This window comes from Rhinolophus sinicus, chromosome 6 (assembly GCF_057876585.1).
Source record: "Rhinolophus sinicus isolate RSI-liver-muscle chromosome 6, RSI-T2T, whole genome shotgun sequence".
Classification (NCBI taxonomy): Eukaryota; Metazoa; Chordata; class Mammalia; order Chiroptera; family Rhinolophidae; genus Rhinolophus; species Rhinolophus sinicus.
The window spans coordinates 40051334-40074055 of record NC_142506.1 but is presented as its reverse complement, the minus strand read 5'-3'; positions in this window follow the sequence as shown (position 1 = coordinate 40074055).

Sequence of the window (22722 nt, the reverse complement as noted above, 5' to 3'; positions counted from 1 at the left end):
TAATGTGACAAAGAGCTGGTTCTTTGAAAAGATTAACAAAATTGGCATACCCTTGCCTAGACTCACTAAGATAAAAGAGAGAAGACAATAATTAACAAAATCAGAAATGAAAAAGGGGACGTTATTAGGGATGCTATAGAAATACAAAGGATCATCCAAGAATACTATGAAGGACTATATGCCACCAAATTCAATAACCTAGAAGAAATGGACAAGTTCTTAGAAACATATAGCCTTCCAAGGCTGAACCATGAAGAACTGGAAAATCTAAACAGACAGATCACCAGTAATGAAATTCGATCAGTCATCCAAAACCTTCCCAAAAGCAAAAGTCCGGGACCAGATGGCTTCACTAGTGAATTCCCCCAAACCTTCAAAGAGGATCTAATACTAATCCTGCTCAAACTCTTCCAAAAAATTAAAAAAGAGACAGGACTCCCCAACTCATTTTATGAGGCCAACATTACCCTGATACCAAAACCTGGTAAGGACAACACAAAAAAAGAAAACTACAGACCAATATCTCTGATGAATACAGATGTAAAAATCCTAAACAAAATTCTACCAAATCGAATGCAACAATACATTAAAAAGATTATTCATCATGACCAAGTAGAGTACATCCCAGGGCACAAGGATGGTTCAACATCCGCAAATCCATCAATGTGATCCATCACATAAACAAAATAAAGGACAAAAATCATATGGTTATATCAATTGATGCAGAGAAAGCATTTGACAAGATAGAACATCCATTTATGATTAAAACACTTAATAAAACAGGTGTAGAAGGAAAATACCTTAACATAATAAAGGCCATATATGACAAACCCTCCGGTAATCTCATATTTATGATGAAAAATTGAAGCCCTTTGCTCTATGTTCAGGAACACGATAGGGCAGTCCCCTATCACCTCTGCTTTTCAACATAGTGTTGGAAGTCCTTGCCAGAGCAATCAGGCAAGAGAAAGAAATAAAAGGCATCCAAATTGGGAATGAAGACGTTAAAGTATCACTCTTTGCAGATGACATGATGCTATATATATAGAACACCCTAAAGATTCCACCAAAAAGCTATTAGAAACAATCAACAAATACAGTAAAGTTGCTGGCTACAAAACCAACGTACAAAAGTCCATTGCTTTCCTATATACTAACAATGAAATTTCAGAAAAAGAAATACAAAAAACAATTCCTTTTGCAATTGCAGCAAAAAGAATACAATACCTAGGAATAAACTTAACCAAGGATGTGAAAGACCTATATGCTGAAAACTACAAGACATTTTTAAAAGAAATTGAAGGAGACACAAAGAAATGGAAAGATATTCCGTGCTCCTGAATTGGAAGAATCAACATAGTTAAAATGGCCATACTACCCAAAGCAATAGACAGATTTAATGCAATCCCCATCAAAATCCCAATGACATTTTTTAAAGAAGGTTATAACAAAAAATCATCAGATTTGTTTGGAACCACAAAAGACCCAGAATAGCCAAAGCAATCTTAAGAACAACAACAATACTGGAGGTATCACACCCTGACTTTAGCTTGTACTACAAGGCTACAATAATCAAAACAGCATGGTATTGGCAGGAAAACAGACACATAGGCCAATGGAATAGAATTGAGAACCGAGAAATATACCACATAAATATGGACAGATAATTTTTGACAAAGATCCAAAAAATATACAATGGAGAAAAAACAGCCTCTTTAATAAATGGTGCTGGCAGAATGGATAGCAAAAGAATGAAACTGGACTGCTATCTGTCATCTTGTACCAAAATTAATTAAAAATGGATCAAAAATTTAAACATGAGACCTGAAACAATAAACTGCATAGAAGAAAACATAGATACTAAACTTAAGGACCTGGGGTTCAAAGAGCGTTTTATGATTTTTGACTCCACAGGGAAGGGAAGTAAAAGCTAAAATAAATGAATGGGACTATATCAAACTTAAAAGCTTCTGCACAGCAAAAGAAACCATCGACAAAATAAAGAGGCAACCAGTGGAATCCGAGAAGATTTTTGCAAACAATGCCTTCGATAAGGGGCTAATATCCAAAATATACAAGGAACTCATTCAACTAAACAACAAAAAAACAAACAACCCAATGAGAAAATGGGAAGAGAACCTTAGGAGACATTTCTCCAAAGAGCACATAGAAATGGCAAATAGATATGAAAAATGCTCAACATCACTAATCATCAGAGAAATGCAAATAAATACCACAATGAGATATCACCTCACCCCTGTCAGAATGGTTACCATCAACAAGACAAATAGTAACAAGTGTTGGAGAGGCTGTGGAGAAAAAGGAACCCTCATACACTGTTGATGGGAATGCAGATTGGTGCAGCCGTTATGGAAGGCAGTGTGGAGGTTCCTCAGAACTTATGAATAGAATTACTGCATGACCCAGCAATCCCTCTCCTGGGTATCTATCTCCAAAAAATCTGAAAACATTTATGCATAAAGATACGTGTGCTCCAATGTTCATTGCAGCTTTATTTACGGTGGCTAAGACATGGAAGCAACCAAAATGTCCTTCGATAGATGAATGGATAAAGAAGTTGTGGTATATATACACAATGGAATACTATTCGGCAGTAAAAAAGACGAAATAGGACCATTTTGGCAACATGGATGGATCTTGAGCGAATAATGCTAAGCGAAATAAGTCAGAGAGAAAAAGCATAGAACCATATGATTTCACTGATATGTGGTATGTAAAGCAAAAACAACAAAAGAACAAGACAAACAAATGAGAAACAAAAACTCATAGACACAGACAATAGTTTAGTGGTTACCAGAGGTTAAGGGCAGTGGGGGGTGGGAGAAGAGGGTAACAGGGATCAAATATATGGTGATGGAAAGAGAACTGACTCTGGGTGGTGAATACACAATGGGATTTATAGATGATGTAATACAAAATTGTATACCTGAATTCTATGTAATTTCACTAACAATTGTCACCCCAATAAACTTTAAAAAAAGAAGGAAAAAAAATCAGAAATGAAAGTGAAGAAGTGATGATGCATACCACAGTAATACAAAGGATCTTACAAGAATACTATGAAGGACTGTATGCTTAGAAGAAATGGACAAGTTCTTAGAAATATATAACCTTCCTAAATTGAATCCTGAAGAACTGGAAAATGTAAATAGACTGATCAACACTAAGGAAATTGAAACAATTATCCAAACTTCCCAAAAGCAAAAGTTCAGGACCAGATGGCTTCAGTAGTGAATTCTACCAAACATTCAAAGATGATTTCATACCTGTCCTCCTCAAACTCTTCCAAAATGTTGAAAAAGAGTTACTGCTTCCTAACTTATTTTATGAGGCCAACATTACCCGATACCACAATCTGGTAAGGATAAAACAAAAAATAAAACTATAGACCAATATCTCTGATGAATACAGACACAAAAATTTTAAAAAAATGCTAGCACAACAAAATACTAGCAAATCAAATACAACAATCAAATACAACATTTAAAAAATTATATATATTATGATCAAGTGGTGTCCATTCCAGGGACACAAGGATGGTTCAAATACACAAACCGATCACTGATATACACCATATAAACAAATAAAGGATAAATATTATATGATCTTATCAATAGATGCAGAAAAAGCATTTGACAAGATATGACAACAATTTATGATTAAAACACTTAAGAAAATGGGTATAGAAGATATACACCTCAACATAATAAAGGCCATATATGAGAAAACCTCAGCTAATATCATACTTAATGGTGAAAAACTGAAAGCTTTTCCTGTAAAATTGGGGACAGGACAGGGATGCCCCCTTTCACCACTGTTATGCAACATAGTATTGGAAGTCTTAGCCAGAGCAATCAGGACAGAGAAAAAAATAAAAGCTATTCAAATTCAAAATAAAGAAGTTAAATTGTCACTTTTTTGCAGTTGACGTGATTCTTTATATAGAAAGCCTCAAAGATCCCACCAAAAAACTCTAAGAAACAATAAACAAATACAGCAAATCTGCAGGATACAAAATCAATGTACAAAAATCCATTGCCCTTCTATATACTAACAACGAAATTTCAGAAAAATAAAAAATCACAATTCCTTTCGCAATTACAACAAAAAGAATGAAAAAAAAAAAAAAAAACCTCAGGAATAAACTTAACAAAGAATGTGAAGGACCTCTACACTGAAAACTATATGACATTATTAAAAGAAATTGAAAAAGATGAAAAAAAAAAAGAAATATATACCTTGTTCATAGATTGGAAGAATCAAAATACTGAAAATGGCCATATGACCTAATGTAATATAATGAAATCCCCATCAAAATCCCCCAGCTTGTTTTCTAGAAATAGAACCAAAAAATCATCAGATTAGTATGGCTTTAGTATGGCTTTAGTATGACAAAAGATCCTGAATAGCCAATGAAATCCTAAGAAAAAAGAACAAGACTGGAGGTATCACACTTCTTGACTTCAATTTATACTATAAAGCAACAATAATCAACACAGCATGTTACTAGCAGAAAAACAGACACATATATCAATGGAATAGAATTGAAAACCTACAAATGGACCCACATATGTCTGGGCAGATAATTTTTGTCAAAGGAGCCAAAAATATACAACGGAGTAAAGACAGCCTCTTCAATAAATGGTGCTGAGAAAATTGGAAAGCTGCATGCAAAATAATGAAATTAGACTACTATCTGTCATCATATACCAAAATTTACTGAAAATTGATCAAAGACCTACACATAAAACTGCAAACAATAAGTTGCATAAAAGAAAGCATAGGTACTAAATTGCAGACCTTGGGTTCAGAGAGGATTTTATGAATTTGACCTCAAAGGCATGGGAAGTAAAAGCAGAAACAATTGAATGGAAATATATCAAACAAAAAAGCTTCTGCACAAGAAAAAAAAAAAAAAAAAGAAAGAAAGAAAAAAAAAGCCATCAACAAAACAAAGAAGCAAGCCACTGAATGGGAGAACATATTTGTAAACAACACTACCAATAAGGGGCTAATATCCAAAATATATAAAGAACTCATACAATTCAACAGCAACAAGACCCCAAACAATCCAATTAAAAAAAATGGTCAGAGGACAAGAACAGACAATTCTCCTAAGAAGACAGAAACACACAATGGGATTTATAGATGATGTAATACAGAATTGTACACCTGAAATCTATGTAATTTTACTAACAATTGTCACCCCAATAAATTTAATAAAATAAAATTAAAAAAAAAAAAAAAGACAGAAACGGTCAACAGATATATGAAAAAAATGCTAAACTTCACTAGCTATTAGAAAAAGGCAAATCAAAACCAGAACGAGATACCACCTCACACCTGTTAGAATGGTTATTATCAACAAGACAAGTAATAACAAGTATTGGAAAGGCTGTGGAGAAAAAGGAACCCTCATACACTGCTGGTGGAAATGTAAATTGGTACAGACACTACGAAAATCAGAATGGAGTTTCCTTCAAAAATTAAGAATAGAATTTCCACGAGACTCCGCAATACCTCTTCTGTGTGTCTACCCCACAAACCTGAAAACATTTATCCATAAAGATATATGTACCCCTATATTCATTGCAGCATTATTTAGCAAAACATGGAAACAACAAAAATGTCCTTCAATAGATAATTGGATCAAGATGATGTGGTCTTGTATACAATGGAATATTACTTGGCCATAAGAAAAGGTGAAATAGTGCCATTTGTGAAAACATCAATGGATCTTGAGATTATTACGCTAAGCCAAATAAATCAGACAGAAAAAGTCGAGAACCATATGACTTCACTCATATGTGGGATATAAAACTGAAAGTAACAAATGAAGAAGACAAACAAAGAAACAAAAACTCATAGACACAGGCAACAGTTTATGGTTACCAGAGGGTATGATGGGGAGAGGGATGGTAAAACACGGGAGGGAGCTGTAAAATATATGGTGATGGAAGGAGACTGACTAAGGGTGGTGAATTCACAATGGAATATATAGATGATATATTTTAGAAATGGACATTTGAAACCTATATAATTTTACTAACTGATGTCAACCCAATAAATTTAGTAAGTAAAATAAAATAAATGTTGTATCATAGTCAATGGGCTATCAGGTAAATCAATGAGCCATATTTTTCCCCCATTTAATTGGTGGAAGTGTAAAAGAGACACACTTGATAATAGAGAGGCTGGCATGTTTTAGAAAAATAAATGTAAAAGAAAGCCAAGTGAAAAGAATATTTTGTGTTGGAAACTGGCAGAATGGTGAATGAATTAGACGTTATTGATTCTATGTCTTTAAATCCCTGGATTCTATCTATGTTTCCCATACCTCCTTTCTGCCACTGTTTTAGTTCTTTCATACCTTTACCATTTATGTAATTCTTGCAGGCTTCAGTCTCAAATCAGAGTGATATTTCAGGATAAAATCCAAATACTCAGGTTCCTTTATGACCTGGCTCTGGTTACCTTTCCAGCTTCATTCAGTCTTGGCATTCTAGATTTTAAGAATAATTACTAGGACTTTTCCTAACACTGGTGCTCCTCTTTCCTCTCAGTCCTCTGCAAATGCCCCATCCTTAGTTAACACGACTAGAGCTTTAAGACTTGGCTTTGACATCGCTTTCTCCAGGAAAATCCACTACTTCCTATAGTCTGCTGGTGATTCCTTCTAGTGCAGTGTTCATTTCAGTTATTGTACTCTTCACTTCTGACTGGTTCTTTTCTGTTTTCTATATAATTTTTTTAATGCTTGCTATCTCTTTGTTGAAGTTCTCACTGTAATTTCCTTGAGCATTTTTATAATCATTGTTTTGAACTCTGTGTCTGGTAGGTTGCTTGACACCATTTTGTTTAGTTTTTTTTTTTTTTCTTTTTTCTTTTTTCTGGAGTTTTCTCCTGTTCTTCCATTTGGGATGCATTTGTTTCCTCATTTTGGCTGCTTCCTTGTGTTTGTTTCTGTGCATTAGGTAGATCTGCTATGTCTCCCAGCCTTGGCCAGGTGGCCTTATATGTTACGATACATTCCTGATCACCTGTTCTGGGTGCTCCAGGAGTATTCCTTGTTTGTGTTGTGTGTACCCTCCTGTTATAGTTGAGCTTCAATTGCTTTTGGTATGTCAGTGGGTGGGATTGACCCTCAGGCTGACTGGCTGTGGTGTTTGGCCACTTCCACAGCTTATGGGGTACAGTGTGGGAAGGTTTACCCCATGGAGCAGGATTGGTCCAGTGGGCTCTGGTGCCTGTTGAGACTGCTCCTTGGGTGTGCCACTTATGGGGTTAATTGGGTGGTGTTCTGCTGTGGTCTGAAGCAGACCTCCAGGTATGTTGATTCAGGTCCATGTTGATTCAGGGCCTGCACTGATGCAAGCCCAAGTCAGCTACTGAATGTGACTGGCTGGGGTCTATTGGGTAGGATCTAAAAAGTGATCCATGGTTGGTCACAGCCTGTGCTGGACCTAAAGAAGTGTAGAAGAGGCCACATTGCTAACCAAGGATAACTGCCACCAATGCAGGGTCTGAGGTAGCTCCACAAAAAGCTCAGGACACCCCAAGGCCTCCTGATACCTGCCAGCTCCTATAAGGCAGGGCTTCTGATAGAGTTTGATGTGGTACACAAGTTGGTTTAGTTGGAGTGTCAAGGAATCAATCACCAGGGAGGGACAAGTCATGGTCACTAGGTTAATGTAGATGCTGGTTTGTTGCTAGTGCTGAGCCTGGAGTTACTCTTCCAAAGTATCAGAGCACATTGATACCAGTTGCTGCCTGCCTGGGTCCCATGGACCCCTAAGAGTTGTTCCAGAAAGAATGCAATGAGGCAGGGATGGCTTTTCTGAGAGAAACTGCCTCAGGTTTGAACAAGTTGTGGGTGACAGGAGTCCCAGGGAGTCACAGGGTGGAGGAAGCTGATGGATTGAGCAAAGTTCACCAGACCAATACAGATTTAGATTTTACTGTCTGTGTGGTTTGGGGATCTGAACACAGGAACAATGGCACCTGCCTGCCAGCTGCATGGGAGGATTCTACACAGGGAAAATGATGACTGTCCCTCCACTTCTCTTCCTGTAGCCACAAAACTCAGTCTCTCCCTGTTTATCTCTGATGTCTTCCAAGTCACTGTCCATCTGCCAGAGCCCAGGTGAGTGCCTGTGAGTGAGTGAGTTTGTGTGTGATCTCTATAAGATGTCTGTTTCTCCTGCCGCCTTCCATCCCACTCAATCAGTCAGAATCCCCACTTGTATCACAACTAGATGTTGTGAGGGTTCCTCTTCCTGCCACTGGTACTTGGGGCTGTAAAGCCCAGTGTGAGGATGGGGTCCCTCTCTTTTCTGGGTTGGGGGGAACTCTTTGGCTGAGATATCCCTCCTGTCTCTGAAGGACCACATGCAACTGTGGGGCTGTCTGTTCCACCTTTCCACCCCTCTACAATTCTCGATGTGGCTTCTTTATATCCTGAGATATAAAATTTCTGTTCAGCTAGATTTCAGATGGTTCTCCACGTTGACTGTTATATAATTTAGTTGTAATTTTAATGTGATACTGGGAGGAGGCAAGCCAAGCATTTATCCAATCCACCATCGTGGATCCTCCTAGTATGTTTTAATATTTTTGATTTTGTCATGCTAGTTACAATATCTTCCCTCTTGTTTCAAGCTAGCAAAGAACATGTAGGATATGTGTGTATATGTATATACGAGGTGTGATAAAAACATTCGGTGAATGTTTAAATAAAATATTTATTACAGTAAAAGACACATTGCCATTAATTTCCCTCAAAATACTCACACTTACTTTGAACACACTTATCCCACCATTCTTGCTACTTTTTGAAACAGTTCTGGAAGTTCTCTTTCATGAGGGTCTTCGTGGCTGCTTCAATGTCCTGATTCATCATATATATATATATATATATATATATATATATATATATGCAATGAGGCAGGGATGGCTTTTCATCATATATATATATATGTATATATATATATACACATATATATATATACATATATATATATATACATGATTATATATGTCTATATATATCTGTATATATCTAGATGATTATTTAGTAGATAGATAGATGATTTTATATATATATATATATGACAAATATATATATATCTATATATATCTCACAGTACAGCAGACCAGCTCCAGGATATTTTATATATAAATATAGATATAGATCTTACGTATTTATCATCTTGAAGTTTACCAAAAGTAAGACTTTTTTTCCCTCTTTTGCTTTCTAGAATTTTTCTATTCTTGTCTGGCTCCTTCATTCACTCTTTAATTTTCTATTTATTTACTCATCTGCTTATTCACTGTACAAATGAATTTTAACCAATTGATAAATGTGACACACTATGACATATATATGTATACACACATGTTTGGTGTCAGAGACTTATTTTATGAGCACAATAATAACATTGACTTCATTGCTTTCTTCTTTAAAAGCTTTCTTTTTTATTCATATTAATATTCTAAGACTTTTGCTATTTATTAGCTTTGGGAGAAATACAATATATCCCAGATTACTTCCAAATGGAAAATACAGGACCTGTTAACAAACAAGTATGCCACTATTCTCTGTTTTGGGGTGGGGTGATCCAAACAAATGTCCCAGACTAGCACTGGGGTCATTGAAGAGATGGTAACCAGTGTCCCTTACTTTTTTTTTGTGCTGCCAGAATCGTGCCTTATTTACATATCAATTTTTTTTGTCTACTTGAATCTTAGTATAAAATTGATTGTGAGAAGACTGTTAAACATTTACTGATAAAAATCATATAATGAGCTAATAGTCTGTGAAAACGTAGATGAGGGTGCTAAACATGGTGGAACACAACCCTGAGATTGCTTTTTTAAACCAGGAATCTTGAAAGGTGAGGATGAAGAAAGATCCTTCTGGTAAGAACATGTAGCAGATCCATTTATTGGAAGCTGCACAATTTGAATATTCTCATGATGTACTATGAAAGCTCCACGAATGGCAGATTCATGCAGTTAGGTATATCTATAATCATGGATTCTACTTTAATTAGGCTGAATTGGCTTAGCTCTGTTGTGATATTCTGCATGTGCTACACAAACCATAAAGGATGGTTCTAATGTAGAAGTTGACAAGAGAGGACTCTGACTCAGTTAAACATCATTTTCACCTCAATTTACTGCTAAACTAGTAAACAGGCACACTGGAAAAAAAAAAGTGACAGTGGACATAGCTTTTCAATGGCTTCATAGTTTCTCTCCTCTAAGAAGAATTCCTAAAATTCAGTGATCAGTGTATTTAGCACAGAGAGCAACTCACTGTGGAGCATGAGATTAAAGCTGGCTGACTTTACTCCCTGTAGCTTGGGGGTGCAGCCATATCAGCACACAAGTGCTCAACTTATTACTCTATAAGGCAATTCTAACTGCACAGCAGTTATATGTATTTCTGTAGCCTAGTTCTTGCTGTATCATCAGTGTGGGCATAGGTCTGACTATGGCTACACACCTGCCCAGGTATTTCATTAACATATTTTATCATTCAAAACTTATCTCTTGGCTAGTGAATATGACAGATAAGCAGAAGTTGACTTCTAATCCTAATATACAACAAGCTAAGGGCAAATGTACCCATTATGGTTTTTTTTATTTTAACTGTGTTGTTCTGGTTTGCCTAGTATACGTACCTCCTAATTTTTATTTGAGTATATTGCTCTTCCTAAATCTGCCCCTGGCTCTGTGGTGAATGCTTTAGGAATGCGCCTGTTATCCTGCTTGGTCAGTAGAACATTAAGACCCAATCTCAGAACTTTCATTGGCACCATGACACTCACTCTTTCTTATAGGCCTTCAACAGGGGTTGGTATGATGATGGATCTGTAGTGGCCAATTTCTCAAGTGGATGAAATTTTTTGAGAGTGAAGGCAGAATATTTGAAGGAAATTCCAATGGTAGGCAAAAAAAACAAAACACCAGTATCCTGGTGACAACATTTAAGTCTTTATCCAGTTGGTTCTATCCCTCAGGTGCTTGTACTTACCTGAGTCAATAAATCTTGTGGCATAAGAAAATTTGAGTTGAATATTTTTCTCTTGAACCCTGTAGAGTCCTAATAGTATAGCATGCCCAGTTGAAGAGAATTGGTGGGTCTGGTTCATGCACAAAATGTCGTACGTGCACATTAAGCATTTGTTGTCTTGTATATGACCTTGTCCATGTCTCTCCACCTAAGGCATTGATTGTATATGTCCACAAACCATAATCATATACATAGGCTTCCTTAGTAAAAGTGTTTCATAGTCTTTGTGATCCATAAGTCTTGCTGGTCTGAAGCTTATAAGCTTTCAGAGCTTTAGGTGGCTCTATCTCTTATTAGTGCTGTCATGGGTAGCAATCAGGGGCTCAAATACCCCATTACAGAGGAAGCATAAGAAGTGGTGTGTGAAAACTCCAGCAATCATATTCTGTGAGTGTCAGGGATGATCCAAGTCATCATCTGAACAGTCCTCCAGTGCTTCTGTCTCATATGCTGCATTTGTGAGATTTGTGAGAAGTATCCCTCCAGTTTTTCTATAAAATGAACATCAGTGTTTACCTGTAAACAGACACAGAAGTAACTGCCGACTGTACTCTGCTTTGTATACAGTCTTATTATATAAAGAGTGTAAGTAGCATGTCTGTCTGCCTAGATGTGTGTGTTCTCCTTCTCCAGCTGCCAACCGCCTAAATTATTCAGCAAGCCCTGATCATGCCAAGTTTTAGTCAACAATGGGGATCCTGCCAAAGAGCTAATAATGTTAAAAAAAAAATGTTTTTGACAATTAACAGAGCCTGTAGTCTGCAACACATGTTGGACTGATTTGTAAAGGAAAATTTAAATGATATGCTTCATTATAAATGGTCCCATGCAGCACATTGCTAATCAACTAAAGCAGCTTCTTTTTTTTCCCTCCACTCTGCTTTCCTATCTAATAAACCAAATGGCAGCACTGTGTCAAGGCTCTTGGCCACTACTTGCTGTAGCTATAAACATGGTGTGGTTATCTATCAGTATTCTAATCAGCTTAGATCAAACTGAATAATTAGCTCTAGCTCGAATGAATAGTGTACTAGCCTCTTATCTTGTCTATTAATAATCACAAGTATAACTTCACAGCCAAATCAAGAGGTATGTTACTGTTCCTCTGAGAGCCTGTTTGGGTAAAACCCCCTGTGACTGCACCAATCTAAGTAGTGCAGATGGGATAGTGAGCCCATAATGATGGGCTGACAGCTGCCAAACCCAGCAATTCCTCCCCCACTCTTGGCAGAGAAAGAGAAAGAGATTGATTGGGGACGTGGGGCTGATTCTCCATGCTAAATAACTATTATTTCTCAAATAATGCTTTGAAATAAAGGGAGAGAAAAAAGGAAAAAGAAGACAGAAGACTGTTGCTGGATCTCCAATTTCCAGACTCAGTGAAATGACACTCCACAGCCCAGCCCAGCCCAGCCTATGTACCTTTATTTTTAAAGCATGCTGCTGTTCCTTCTGCTAAGATACTTCATATAACTGGATTCTTCAAGCCATAAAAATGTTTCACTTATAGAAGTGATCCCCTGTAAGTTTGACTTTTTAACATAAAGGGTCAAAATAGTTTCTAGAAGGAACATAATTATTTTTCGTATCTTGTACTTTTATTTATTTATTTTTCTTTTTAATGTTAATTTTTGGTTTACATGTTTTGATGATCTGTTGTTAGGCACATATAAACTTGAATTGCTGTATCTTTTTGTTAAATTGATACTTTTGTCATAGTGAAATATCCTTCTTTATGTCTAATTATACATGTCCTAAAGTTTACTTTATCTAATATTATTATAGTTACACAAGCTTTATTTTCATTGACACTTGCAAAGTATATCGTTTTTAATCCATATACTTTGAAACTTTTCGTGTTATTGTTTTTAAAGTATGACTTTTGTAAGTATTATATATATGTATATATATACATGTATATATGTGTGTGTGTATATACATATACACATGTATCTGTGTATATATATGTATATACACACACACACACACATACACAATCATTGTCTGTTAATTGGGGTATTTATTTCATTTACATTCATTTACATTTAACGTCATTACTAGCATATTTGGGTTTAAATCTTTCATTTTTTTATTAAATTTATTGGAGTGACATTGGTTAATAAAATTACATAGGTTTCAGGTGTACAATTCTGTAGTACATCATCTGTGTATTTCATTGTGTTTACCACCCAAAGTAAAATCCTCTTCTGTTACAATATATTTGCCCCCCCTTTTATACCTCCCATGCTCCCCACTTTCTCTCTGGTAACCGCTGAACTGTTGTCTGTTTCTATGAGTTTTCATTTGTTTATTTGTCTTATTCATTTGATGCTTTCAGTTTTATATCCCACATATGAATGAAATCATATGATTCTCGACTTTTTCTGTTTGACTTATTTTGCTTATCTTGATAATGTCAAGATTTATCTATGCTGTTGCAAATAGCAGTACTTCATATTTTCTTATAGCTGAGTGATATTCCATTGTATACAATATTTTGTACTTTTAAAAACAAGTTCTCATGTGCACTATGGTATCTCCCTGATCTTGCTTTAATTAATATATGTCAATTTGTTGAAAGCTGTAGGGCTTCACCCCAGAAAAATAAGCTCATATGTACATTTATATAAAAGTTTGCACAAAAATTTAGTGGGTTGTACAGCCCCCCTAAGGAACATTTGTGAATTTTTGAGAGGTCTATATCACCAGTTTAAAAACTCTTGGCTTAAACACAGAAACTAAACAAAGACTTCAAAAATAGAAGTAGAGTTCCTAATTATGGAATGAACTTCTTTTATAAAGGTATTTTGTCCATATAGCATTGTTAAATTGGGGTTTTTGTGGGGGGACAAGATGAGGACTGGGACTTCTTCTTCCATCTTGCTGACACTATTCTCAATGAACTGTGTTTTAAATGTTTATTTATAATTTGAATTTTGGAAATTGGAAAAATACGTTTTCATTGAAATAATATTAATGAAAATTCATTCATTCATTCACCTTTAGTTTACTGTCCTCTCTTCACTTGCTCCTTTCTCCAAATTCCTATGTGTGCTGTGTGCTGGGATACCACGCTGAAAATCTTGGTCCTCAAGAGCCTCATGGCCCAGTGGAATTCAGCAACATGTTTAAATTGTCTACAACATAACACAAAAAGGGTGATCATAATGGAGGTGTCCAGTTATTGCCATACAGAGGAGGAAGTGATAAATTCTGCTTGGTGGTGTGTAAAGAGAGAGAAAGACAAATATCATCATGTGAGGATTTCCAAAAAGAGATCTAACATTTGAATTTCTTTTTAAAGGATAAGCAGAAGTTTTTCAGGCAGATCAAGGGTGTTACACACAGAGGAAACTTAAAGACATATACAAAGACGTGACAACATGACAGAACATCATGGGCTCAGAGAACTGTAGGGAGCTCAGTATTACCACGGTATTTTGTGCAGTGCAGAGTGCTAAAAAATGAAGTCATTAGGTACCAAGGCTTGGCTAGCAAAAGATATTGTATGCTTTGCTATCCCAGTAAGACACTGAAGGCTGCTGAAGAGTTTAAAGTGCAAGAGTGACAAGGCTAAGGTTGTCTGAGAAAGATTGTTTTGAAAGCTCTGTATAGGCTGTGGGTCTTGAGAGGCTGTTGTTCCAGGTCATCCCCACGGCAGTTTATTTAACCTTAATAAATCCAAAATAGGGTATGGATCCTATTGACACTATAATCATGTTTGTTAGGCAAAAAGGTATAGTGTGACGAGAAGGCAGTTGATTGTAATTGGCAAGGTGGATGTGGTTGAGGATATTAACAGTGTTTTCAGTGGCTTGGTGGTAGAAAAACCTGACTTAAATGGGTTGAGGAGAGAGACGAGAAAGTAAATGCAAATGGGAAAATGACACTGTGTTCTAAAGATGATGAAATGAACCAATAAAAAAAGAAAATATGATGATTCAGGGGAAAATATATTTTATATTCAAGTATAAAAACCTTGAATAAAGGGGACAGGGCTAGAATCTGGCATAGGAATATGAGGACTGGTGTTAGATAGAACTGAAACATTTTGTCCATTCCTTATAAATGGCAGGGAAAAAATTCTGTCTGAAATTACAGATGATGGAAATGGAGAGAGAAGCATGTAGGTTCTCAATGTAAGAAAAATAGACCATGACATGAAGGCAATCCAGAAATCAGAGGTGACTCTGACTTCCACAGCACCTGTTAACACCTCAAGTTACCATGGTAACCCTCAGATACCTCTAGAGCTCTTCCCAGGCCAGGAGAGTCACATAATTAGTTTCTGGGATTGCACTTTATCTGAAAACTTAAAGACGTTGCACCACTCACTTCCAGGTTAAGTTTATTGTGGAGAAGTTTGAGGTTAACCTGAGTTTCTATCCCTGTAGACGATCTTTTCTTTTTGCCAAGATGCTTAAGAGAATCCCTTTTTATATTTGAAGACTGGTACCTTTACCAGTCTATGACCATTGTGTCGTTTTTTCCACTTGTCTACATCATAGTATGCCTTTTCTATCTGAAAATTCAAACTTTTTTCCTGAAAAGTTTTTCTTTGTTACATCTTTGAAATTTGTTTTTCCTTTTTTTTTAAATTTAATTTTATTAAATTTATTGGGGTGACAATTGTTAGTAAAATTACATAGATTTCAGGTGTACAATTCTGTATTACATCATCTATAAATCCCATTGTGTGTTCATCACCTAGAGTCAGTTCTCCTTCTATCACCATATATTTTTCCATTTCATTTGTTCAGATTTCACTTTTTAGGAGCATCAATTATACATACAAGTATATTGAATCTCCTTTGTTGTATTTTATATCTATTATTACTCTCTATTTTAAAATCTAGGTTCATTTTCATTTACTTTTGTTCAATTTTCTCATTTCTAACTTCCATATATCTAGTTGTATTATCAGCAGTGTTTATTTTCTTTTGTGTTGTTTTTCCAGGTGTGACAAAAGTTAGGGTGAATGTTTAAATAAAAAAAAATTATTACAGTAAAAGAAACATTGCCATTAATTCCCCTCAAAATACTCCCCCTTACTTTGAACACACTTATCCCATCGTTTTTGCCACGGTCTGAAGCAGTTCTGGAAGTCCTCTTTTGTGAGTGTCTTTGGTTGCACTGTTGTGGCTGTTTCAATATTCTGAATTGATTCAAAACATGTATTCTTTCATGCTCATTTTGACTTTGGGGAAGAATCAGAGTTGCATGGTGCCAGATCCAGTGAATAAGGTGGATGAGAATACACCATAATGTTTTCATTTGATAGAAATTGCTGTACCAGAAGCCATGTGTGACAAGGAGACTTTCTGTGGTGACCACAAAATACAGTGAAAACTGCTGCTGAGAGCCATCCAATGGAAAGGCAGGAATCTTCAACATTGGAAATGATGCTTTGAACCTCAGTAACAGTGTGTGACAAGTTTCAACTTGTTCAGTGCAGTCACTTGGGAGTGAGCTATGATTGAGAGAAGGTGTGTTTTAAAGTATGCCTTAAACCATCCTCCATCATGTCAATATTCTGTGCCACACAATGCTTCTGGTATATGACTATTTATGTCAAATAAAAACAATACAGTTTGTCCTCACCCAGCTTATTCACCAGATCTGTCACCATGCAGCTTCTTGCTCTTCGCCAAAGTCAAGATGATTCAGGACTTCGAGGCAGCCACGAGAGCACAACTAAAGACACTCATGAAAGAGGACTTAAAGAACTGCTTTAGAAAGTGGCAAGAATGATGCGATAAGTGTGTTCGGAGTAAGGGGGAGTATTTTGAGGGGGATTAAGGCAACCTGTCTTTTAGTCTAATAATTTTTAAATTTTAAACCATCACCATATTGTTTGATCAGACCTTGTATATATATATAGTGCTGACTGTTCTTTGCCTACCATTTGTTTATCCTTTTATTTTTAAAATTTTTTTAAAATTTATTTTATTAAATTTATTGGGGTGACATTTGTTAGTAAAATTACATAGATTTCAGGTGTACAATTCTGTATTACATCATCTATAAATCGCATTGTGTGTTCATCACCCAGAGTCAGTTCTCCTTCCATCACCATCTATTCGAACCCCCTTACCCTCATCTCCCACCCCCCACCCCCCACCCCCCTTACCCTCTGGCAACCACTAAACTATTATCTGTGTCTAAGAGTTTTTGTTTCTCATTTGTTGGTCTTGTTCTTTTGTTGTTTTTGGTTTATATACCACATATCAGTGAAATCACATGGTCCTCTGCTTTTCCTGTCTGACTTATTTCACTTACCATTATACTCTCAAGATCCATCCATGTTGTCACAAATGTTCCTATATCATCTTTTCTTACCGCCGAATAGTATTCCATTGTGTATATATACCACAACTTCTTTATCCATTCATCTATCGAAGGACATTTTGGTTGTTTCCATGTCTTGGCCACAGTAAACAAAGCTGCAATGAACATTGGAGCACACGTGTCTTTATGCATAAATGTTTTCAGATTTTTTGGGTAGATACCCAGGAGAGGGATTGCTGGGTCATATGGTAATTCCATTCGTAATTTTTTGAGAAACCTCCAAACAGCCTTCCATAACGGCTGCACCAGTCTGCATTCCCACCAACAGTGTATGAGGGTTCCTTTTTCTCCACAGCCTCTCCAACACTTGTTACTATTTCTCTTGTTGATGACAGGCATTCTGAGTGGGGTGAGATGATATCTCATTGTGGTTTTGATTGGCATTTCTCTGATGATTAGAGATGTTGAGCATTTTTTCATATGTCTATTTGCCATTTGTATGTCCTCTTTGGAGAAATGTCTCTTCAAGTCCTCTGCCCATTTTTCAATTGGGTTGTTTTTGTTGTTGTTGTTGTTGAGTTGCATGAGTTCCTTGTATATTCTGGATACTAGCCCCTTATTGGAAGTACTGTTTGCAAAAATCTTCTCCCATTCAGTTGGTGGCCTCTTTATTTTGTCAATGGTTTCTTTTGCTGTGCAGAAGCTTTTAAGTTTCATATAGTCCCATTCATTTATTTTAGCTTTTACTACCATTGCCTTTGGAGTCAAGTTCATAAAATGCTCTTTGAACCCAAGGTCCATAAATTTAGTACCTATGTTTTCTTCTATGCAGTTTATTGTGTCAGGTCTTATGCTTAAATCTTTGATCCATTTTGAATTAACTTTGGTACATGGTGACAAATAGCAGTCCAGTTTCATTCTTTTGCACGTGGCTATCCAATTCTCCCAGCACCATTTATTGAAGAGGCTGTCTTTGCTCCATTGTATGTTTTTAGATTCTTTGTCAAAAATTATCTGTCCATATTTATGTGGTTTTATTTCTGGGTTCTCAATTCTATTCCATTGGTCTATGTGTCTGTTTTTCTGCCAATACCATGCTGTTTTGATTATTGTAGCCCTGTAGTACAAGCCAAAGTCAGGAAGTGTGATACCTCCATTATTGTTCTTTTTTCTTAAGATTGCTTTGGCTATTGAGGGTCTTTTGTGGTTGCAAACAAATCTGATGATTTTTTGTTCTATTTCTTTAAAATATGCCATTGGGATTTTGATGGGGATTGCATTGAATCTGTATATTGCTTTGAGTAATATGGCATTTTAACTATGTTGATTCTTCCAATCCATGAGCATGGAATGTCTTTCCATTTCTTTGTGTCTTCAATTTCTTTCAAAAATGTCTTATAGTTTTCAGCATATAGGTCTTTCACATCCTTGGTTAAGTTTATTCCTAGGTATTGTATTCTTTTTGCTGCAACTGCAAAAGGATTGTTTTTTGTATTTCTTTTTCGATATTTCATTGTTAGGATATAAGAAAGCAATGGACTTTTGTACATTGGTTTTATAGCCAGCAACTTTACAGTATTCGTTGATTGTTTCTAATAGCTTTTTGGTGGAATCTTTAGGGTTTTCTATATATAGCATCATGTCATCTGCAAAGAGTGATACTTTAACGTCTTCATTCCCAATTTGGATGCCTTTTATTTCTTTCTCTTGCCTGATTGCTCTGTCAAGGACTTCCAACACTATGTTGAAAAGCAGAGGTGATAGGTGACAGCCATGTCGTGTTCCTGAATGTAGAGCAAAGGGCTTCATTTTTTCTCCATTAATTATGAGACTAGCAGAGGGCTTGTCATATATGGCCTTTATTGTGTTAAGGTATTTTCCTTCTATACCCATTTATTAAGTGTTTTAATCATAAATGGATGTTGTATCTTGTCAAATGCTTTTTCTGCATCAATTGATAGAATCATATGATTTTTGTCCTTTATTTTGTTTATGTGATGTATCACATTGATGGATTTGCGTATGATGAACCATCCTTGTGCCCCAGGGATGAACCCCACTTGGTCGTGATGGATAATCTTTTTAATGCATTGTTGTATTCGATTTGCTAGAATTTTTTTTAGGATTTTTGCATTGGTATTCATCAGAGATATTGGTCTGTAGTTTTCTTTTTTTGGTCTGTCCTTACCAGGTTTTGGTATCAGGGTGATGTTGGCCTCATAAAATGATTTAGGGAGTACTGCTCTTCTTCAATTTTTTGGAAGAGTTTGTGCAGAATTGGTATTAGATCCTCTTTGAAGGTTTGGTAGAATTCACTAGTGAAGCCATCTGGTCCCGGACTTTTGCTTTTGGGAAGGTTTTGGATGACTGATTCAATTTCGTTACTGGTGATCAGTCTGTTTAGATTTCCCAGTTCTTCATGGTTCAGCCTTGGAAGGCTATATGTTTCTAGGAACTTGTCCATTTCTTCTAGGTTGTTGAATTTGGTGGCGTATAGTCCTTCATAGTATTCTTGGATGATCCTTTGTATTTCTGTAGTGTCCGTGATAACTTCCCCTCTTACGTTTCTGATTTTGTTAATCAGTGTCTTCTCTCTTTTTATCTTAGTAAGTCTAGCCAAGGGTTTGTCAATTTTGTTAATCTTTTCAAAGAACCAGCTCTTTGTCACATTAATTTTTTCTATTGTCTTTTTGTTCTCTATTTCATTTAGTTCTGCTCTAATTTTTGTTATTTCCTTTCTTCTGCTGACCTTGGGTTTTACTTGTTCTTCTTTTTCTAGTTCTTTAAGGTGTAACATGAGGTTATTTATTTGGGAGTTTTCTTGTTTCTTGAGATAGGCCTGTAGTGAGATAAATTTCCCTCTTAAAACTGATTTCGCTGCATCCCAAAAATTTTGGTAGGCTGTATTTTCATTGTCATTTGTTTCTATGTATCTTTTGATCTCTCCTCTAATTTCTTGTTTGACCCAGTCCTTCTTTAAAAGTATGTTGTTTAATCTCCATGTATTTGTGGTTTTTCCCGCTTTCTTTTTACAGTTGATATCCAATTTCAAAGCCTTGTGATCAGAGAATATGCATAGTATGATTTCAATCTTCTTAAATTTGTTGAGACTGATTTTATGTCCCAATATATGGTCTATCTTTGAGAATGTTCCGTGTACACTAGAAAAGAATGTATAGTCTGATGTTTTAGGATGAAGTGCTCTATGTCTGTCAATTATGTCCATTTCATCTAATGTGTCATTTAGGGCTACTATTTCGTTATTTATTTTCTGTTTGGATGATCTATCCATAGCTGTCAATGATGTATTTACGTCCCCTAGTATAATTGTGTTTTGGTCAATTTCTCCCTTTAGTTCTGTTAGTAGTTGCTTGGTGTATTTCGGTGCTCCCTGATTGGGGGCATAAGTATTGATGACTGTTATGTCTTCTTGTTGTACAGTCCCCTTCACCATTATGAAATGTCCATCTTTGTCTCTTGTTATCTTTTTCACCTTGAAGTCTGTTTCATCTGATATCATTATGGCTACACCTGATTTTTCCGGGTACCATTTGCTTGGAGTGTCAATTTCCACCCTTTCACATTGAGTCTATGCTTGTCCTTGTAGCTGAGATGTGTCTCTTGGACACAGCATATGGTTGGGTTTAGTTTTTTGATCCAATCTGCTACTCTGTGCCTTTTTATTGGTGAGTTCAGTCCGTTTAAATTTAGGGTGATTATTGATATGTGAGCATTTCCTGTCATTCTATCTTTAGTTTTCTGGTAAGGCTGTGTCTCCATTGTTTCTTTGCCTTTTTGTTGTTGTCTATTATTTCTGTGTGGTGGTATTCTATGATGTTTCCCTCTGTTTCTTCTTTTATTTCAGTATATATTTCAATTCTGGATTTATTTTGAGTGGTTACCCTTAAGTCTATGTAAAAGAAAGTTTGATATTTAGAGTTTTCCATTTTCTTCAGCACGCTTACTTTCTCCATTCCCATATTCCGGTTCAGGTCTTTACTCTCCCCCTTTTTGAGTTTTGGTTGCCACAAATTGTCCCTGTTGATGGTGGTCGAATAGCCTCCTTTAGTATTTCTTTTTTTTTTTTAATTAAATTTATTGGGGTGACAATTGTTAGTAAAATTACATAGATTTCAGGTGTACAATTCTGTATTGCATCATCTATAAATTCCATTGTGTGTTCACCACCCAGAGTCAGTTCTCCTTCCATCACCATATATTCGATCCCCCTTACCCTCATCTCCCATCCCCCACCACCCGCCCCCCTTACCCTCTGGCAACCACTAAACTATTGTCTGTGTCTATGAGTTTCTGTTTCTCATTTGTTTGTCTTGTTCTTTTGTTGTTTTTGGTTTATATACCACATATCAGTGAAATCACATGGTTCTCTGCTTTTTCTGTCTGACTTGTTTCGCTCAGCATTACTCTCTCAAGATCCATCCATGTTGTCACAAATGTTCCTATTCCATCTTTCTTACTGCCGAATAGTATTCCATTGTGTATATATACCACAACTTCTTTATCTATTCATCTATGGAAGGACATTTTGGTTGTTTCCATGTCTTGGCCACCGTAAACAAAGCTGCAATGAACATTGGAGCACACGTGTCTTTATCTCTAAATGTTTTCAGATTTTTGGGGGTAGATACCCAGGAGAGGGATTGCTGGGTCATATGGTAGATCTATTTTTTTTTTTTTGAGGAATCTCCATACTGTTTTTCATATTTTGGATATCAACCCCTTATCGGATATATCATTTGAGAATATATTCTCCCATTTGCCAATTGTTTTTTTGTTTTGTTAATGATTTCCTTTGCTGTGCAGAGCTTTCTAGTTTGATGAAATCTCACTTGTTTATTTTTGTTCTTGTTTCCCTTGCTTTGAGGGGATATATCCAAAAAGATACTAGTCAGACTGATGTCAAATAGTTTACTTCCTCTCTTTTCTTCTGGGAGTTTTATGGTTTCAGGTCTTACATTTAACTGTTTATTACATTTTGAGTTTATTTTTATAGGTGATGTAAGAGAGTGGTCCAGTTTCATTTTTTACATATATCTGTTCAGTTTTCCCAACACCACCTGTTGAAGATACTATCTTTACCCCATTGTATATTTTTGCCTCCTTTGTCATCGATTAAATGACCATATAAGTGAGGGTTTGTTTCTGGACTCTCTATTCTGTTCCATTGTTCTATGTGTCTGTTTTTGTAATAGTACCATACTGTTTTATTACTATAGCTTTGTAGTAAATCCGGGATTGTGATACCTCCAACCTTCTTCTTCTTTCTTAAGCTATTTCTTGCTTTGGCTATTCAGGGTTTTTTCTGTCCCACATAA